The sequence below is a fragment of the Astatotilapia calliptera genome, chromosome 12, assembly GCF_964374335.1.
Source record: "Astatotilapia calliptera chromosome 12, fAstCal68.1, whole genome shotgun sequence".
Classification (NCBI taxonomy): domain Eukaryota; kingdom Metazoa; phylum Chordata; class Actinopteri; order Cichliformes; family Cichlidae; genus Astatotilapia; species Astatotilapia calliptera.
The window spans coordinates 39837959-39843848 of NC_137433.1; the positions used below are offsets into that span (position 1 = coordinate 39837959).

Consider the following 5890-nt stretch of genomic DNA (forward strand, 5'->3'; position numbering starts at 1 on the left):
CTAAATCTAACGACCAGCGTGACGTGTCACCTGTTTATTGGCTGCTGGGAGGATCTGCATCACATGACCTTCATCAACAGATGGAGCTGCTCCATGCTGAGCGTGAGGAGGACACGATGTGATGATGGAGGATCCAAAATCACGGCTGTCATCAACATAGTCAATGACCATCTGTGAGCAGGAGGCTTCATATTTACACAGACTGGATATAAAGGATGGACACAGTCAGGACAACAACAGGGGGCGCTGTGTGCTCAGCCTCCTGACTTCCACCTGCTTGTAAAACAGAGGTTCCCAAAGTGTGGGGCGGGGGGCGGGATGAATTTTTAAAAAAAGAAAGAAAAAAGAGCGCTTGGACACTGGTACATGGACAAGTTTCTGACGGGGCGCCCACACAAACGCAAAGCAGGAGATGAAGCATCGCTGAATATGTTTCCAAACCAACTTCATTCTAAACCAAAGACTAGAAAACCTGGTGAAGCAAATCTGCCCTTTGGCTTCACCTGCACAGGTGCGGAGGTAGGTCTCCCTGCAGGATTGGGTTTCCCTGCATCGGGAGCAGCGCTGGGCTGTTTAAATCACGGACAAACAGGATCCCACATTCTTGATTTTTAGTTCACAACCACTTGTTGTAATGACTAACTACTCCTGACATGTTGGAGATGTTTGCTCTTTATACAGTAAAGTTACAGCAGGATGCAAATAACATCAGGCTGATCCTGCCACGGTTTGTTCCCTCTGTCACAGACAAACAGGATCCCACAGCTGTTTATGTTTTTGGACACATTTTGCACAGAGAGGCATTTTTTGAATAATGTATTGATGCAATGTTGAACATTATTACACAGGAAAAAACAAATACATGTAAAATAATGACACCGTGACGCCTCTGCCTTTGTAAATGGAGGGACAGTAACTGTGTGTAAAACCTGCAGACAGTCAGATTAACAGCATTTCGTCTCTATCATTCTGCAACTCATCCCATGTAAGCAATAACGTGGCCACAGCGTGACGTGAAAAAAGACACATAGCTTTGACGCTGCGTGACCAACTCTGTATTCCTCGTCCACGTAAACGCAAAAAAGGAGTTTAAAAACCTCAGTTTTCAGTGATTTGAAACATCGTTTACGTGTCCAAACACTTAGAAACAGCTGCGTAGATTTTCTTGTAAAACAAAGGGTGGCCTAGCAAAAAGAGTTTGGGAACCACTGTCCTAAAACAATAACTAAAAACGACTCTGACAACCTTCACATGATTTTATTGCGTGCTGATTGGACCGTTGAAGGTTTAGGATGGTGCTCGTTTCCAAGCAATGACTCCAGCAGGTGATAGGAGCGTAGTTAGTCCAGCAGGAACTTCCGCCCGCCGGAGGCTGCCCTCATGTGGACATTAGATGAACTCAGAGGTTCGGTTTATAGAACGTCTTCCTAAACTGTGAATGTGCAGTGAAGTGTGCTGACCGCACGCTGAGGGCTGTGTGAGCGCTCGCAGAGCAGCAGCAGAAGAAGAACCCAGCGCTCTGCTCTTCTTCTCTGGTTCTTTCTCTTTTTAAATCGGCTTTGCATCGCTGCCGTGATAGTTACCACGGCAACACAGATGCAGCTACACATCCTTCATGTGGTTGCCACAGAAACATGCATTTTGAACCTCTCATTACCCCCTCCCCGCTCCAGTCCCCCACCTACCCACTGCATAACACTGTAATTAACACGCCGTGATGTCATCAGGTGTGTTCACCACATGATCTCAGTCCACCTGCTGCAGCAGCCAAAATTAATTTGACAGATCATCCAATCAGAGAGCTGTATTGTTGGGCAGTAACTGCAGGGGAAGCTAAAGGTAGCTCACTTAGGTAAGTCCAACCTGACCTCCTCAGAATCAGCAGCCACTCAGTTTCCTTCCCACTGCGAGGGTCACGGCTGTGAGCGCTGGAGCGAGGAGCCATGGGCGGCCTCTTTTGCACGCCCCTTGGTTTTAAGGTTTCCATCAGGCGGGGGACCCTACCGCCACGTGCCGTTTATTACCTACTCAGCAGGGGTTTATATCACCCTTCCTCTGAGGAAGGGTGATATAAACCCCTCCCCCGCTTGAACTCTGCTGCTCAGGCACTAAAACTACGATTTCACCGTGAAACACGTGGACGGCCCCCGCACCGCCATCTGAGCAGGGAGGTCCCCACATAACAACATGGTCGCCTCTGTGTGCAGAGGCCGCTTTCTTTCAGCTCCGCCTCTTTGTGTGATGTCACTGGCAGGTCCTTGGAGTCTGATCTCAGCTGCAAACATGAAGTCAGACACGAGCGACCTCCATGTTTCATTTTGCTCTCTGGTGTTCGTGAGGAGGCATCCCCTCAGCTTCCAGGCCACCGAGCACACACACACACACACACACACACACACACACACACACACACACACACACACACACACACACACACTCCAGCTGAATTGCAAGGCGAACAGAGAGATGCATGCTGGGACTCCTCTATGGCCTGCTATGGTCTATGGCCCGGGGGTGTGTGTCTGTGTGTGTGTGTGTGTCTGTATTACTGACATTGTGGGGACAAAAATCTGTTCAAACACTCTGTGGGGACTCGAGGTCGTCCCCACAGAGTGAATCTTTTATGATGAAGGAGAAGTTTGGAGGTTTCATGGACTGAGGCCGGAGTCACTTCTCTGACGTCTCGTCCACTATGATTGTGAGACGAATCCACAGATCAGAAACACGATGCTGTGATGCTTTCTCACAGATGATGTCATCAACACGAGCCTGTTCTCCAGATGTGGAAACACTGATGTCATTTGGTGAGTCTGGATTAAATCTTTGCATCTCTGTTGTAAATCAGTGTGTAAAATGTTGAATCTGATCATCCTATAAATCTGACAGCGTGTGATTAATAATTTCGACACCTTATTTTTATCATTTGTATCTTATAATCCATATTATGACACTTTTCATTTCATCTAAATTTTTATCTTTTTTAAAATATAATAATTTGAATATTTTATTTGATAACTTTGATTTCATAAACAATCAGCTGCACAGAGGGTCATGAACACCGCCCAGCTGCCCTCTGCCACCCCTGGACGACATCGTCAGATCCTCCTGTCTCAGGTAAACCATCACAGGTGACCCCTCGGACCCCGCCCACCGATCGGAGCCCCGCCCTCATCGCTCAGTCCTTCCAAGCACTTTGTTCTTTACTCTGTCACAGTCAGTGTGGAACACCTATACATGTACTGTGCATGTACAGTGACAATAAAGGCCTATTCTATTCTATTCTATTCTATTCTATTCACACACTCATTGAAGCCTACATAAAGGATAATAAAACAGGTGTTGTGCTGCCCCCTGCTGGATAAATTCTATATTTCTGTGTTGTACATTCTTGCAGCTGCTTCTTACATCTAGAGTGTAAATATTATTTTTCACTGTGTAAAAGTACGACTGTCTGATTTCACTCTGCTGGTTTTAGTCTTGGCAGCACGGTGGCACGGTGGTTAGCACTGTTGCCTCACAGCAAGAAGGTCCTGAGTCCAGTTCCTCCATCAGGCCGGCTCTTTCTGTGTGAAGTTTGCATGTTCTCCCCGTGTTTGCGTGGGTTGTCTCTGGGTACTCTGGCTTCCTCCCACCGTCCAAAGACATGCAGTTAGTGGGGACACGTTCACTGATCAATCCAAATTGCCCATAGGTGTGAATGGTTGTCTGTCTGTTGGCCCTGCGACACACTGGCAACCTGTCCAGGGTGTGCCCCGCCCCTCGCTCTATGACAGCTAGGAAACTCAGTTTCCTTGGGTCTTTCCCGTGTTGTAGTTGTGCGTCTCAAGCTGTGTCCAAATTCATGGGCTGCATCCTCCTGAGGATCCGGCCTTCGCGGTCTACGTGGGCCGGGTCCTCAGAGGGTCGGGCAGGCTGGAAGTAAACGGCTGTGAAATGGGACGGTCCAGCCTTCAGATTAGCGTCACCGCTGTCTCGTGGAGTTTAATAAACTCGCCGTCTGCTCCTTGCTGTCTAAAATATAACAGGACACTGGAGGAAACTCTCGACCATCTCACACTTCTGCTTAATCAGCCGTGTGAAAACCAAGGAGGAACCCACCCGATTAATAAAGTTTTATCTAATCTAATAACTTTAATCTCAGCCAAACCGATTTACTCAGGAACAAACAAAACACTGAAAAACGGTGTTTGAACATGATGTGCCGGGAGTTGTGCCGTTCTCGCCCCGGTCAGCTATCGAGCTGGTGGGTAACAGACGTCTCAGAAAACGTTGGTGCACTCTTACAAATATGCGGTGTTTTGATAAACTGAGCAGATATTTGAAGTTTACGCAGCTACTTTCACGCCTGAAAATATCTTAAGTTTAAGTTTAAGAAAGATTAATAAGAGTAATTTTAAAACTAACTAGCTGCCGCCATTGTTGGAAACTGGAGTTTGGCTGGGCCACGCTATGAATTCTGGGATATGGTGGGCCACGAAGGACACACCCAACCCATCCTTCAAATTCGGGGAAAAGGAGGACGCATTTGTCGGCCATATTCGGAGGAGTCTATTGGGACAGCCTTCGTTGCGTTGCTGTGACGTAATCAGTCTACAAATGCGGCCTCAGGAGGATGCAGCTCAGGAGGGCCAAGATGGCGGCCTTGTGAACGGTCTGCTACAGAACTCGCTCTGTCTTAAAACTCCTTTAAAAACAGCAAAGCGGACTCTAAGGTGCACACTTCTAGCTGTACGTGATGGCAAAAAACCTGGGCTCAAATGAGAGAGCTCTTATCCTGTTTCCTCCCCGTCAAAACCTTCTGGTAAGAAAAGAGTGATGGAAACCGACACGGCAGAAAGCATTAAGATGGCTATCGAAGAGCAAGGAGCTAACATCGAGAAGAGTGCTAGTGACCTGAAGGTTACTATTAACTTTATCTCAGGGAGTTTTGTCTTTGGGGTGAACCAGTTTGTGTCTGAGCGTGTTGCTGGGTCTGAAGTACGCTGGGATGTCGTGCTTGGAGAAAACTCTCCTGAGTTTCTCTGATACACCGGCTACATCCTGGGCCATCTGACCTCAGGACATCACATGACAGGGTGGGGCCAGGTTTCCCAATGAGCTCACCCGAAACTCTGGCTGATTGGGACCCACACCCAGTTTCACACCTTGGCTCATGTGATTAGAGGATCATCAGGGGGTCCTTTTGTCCCTCTGTGGGGGGAAACTCCCACTAGGTTTATATCTGGGACTCGCCACCATTTGACCTTAGAACTGAAGAAGCTTCTCGGATGAGAGGTGAAACGTCTTCAAGTAACTTAAAGAAGTCCAGACGCTTTTCTTTCCAAGCTCCTTAGACTACGATGACCTGGATGACTGAGAACCTTCACTCTTGTAGTAAATGAAATAATTGAGTCTTTAATAAGTAAATTTGCTCATCTAAAGATTATATTAGGAGACTGGAATCATTCACTTGATAACATGATAGATAGACGGCCAAGTAAAAGTCAGGATAGTAGTAATTATATGTTAAATTTTATAAATGAAAGAGACCTAACTGATATCTGGAGATTCAAAAATCCAACGATTAAGGAATTTTCATGGAAAAATAGATCAGGTTCATTACAGTCTCGTGCTGATTGTTGGTTAATTTCTGATCCTTTATCCGAATATGTTTCTACATCAAAAATGTTGCCCTTGACAGATCATAAAACTATTTTTTTGGAGATATGTTTGTATGCCAGTAAACCGTGTAAGAGTGAATTCATATTGGAAATTAAATAATTCTCTTCTACCGAAGGACTCTTTGGTAAAAGAAATTAAAACAATGAGTATTGGGACAAGGCATGTGTTGAAAATGCTTTTTGTAAAAATTGGGAGGTCATGAAATTTGAATTCAGCTGAAATAGTTAAA

General features: G+C 46.2%; 1 long non-coding RNA gene across 1 annotated transcript; it reads left to right on the plus strand.

The window, feature by feature from the left end:
* The first annotated feature begins 2583 nt into the window (after window positions 1–2583).
* On the plus strand, window positions 2584–3279 carry LOC145432264 (uncharacterized). Its single transcript, XR_013912545.1, has 2 exons — window positions 2584–2804; window positions 3038–3279. It is a non-coding gene; the product is annotated as an uncharacterized LOC145432264 (long non-coding RNA).
* The last annotated feature ends 2611 nt before the right edge of the window (window positions 3280–5890 follow it).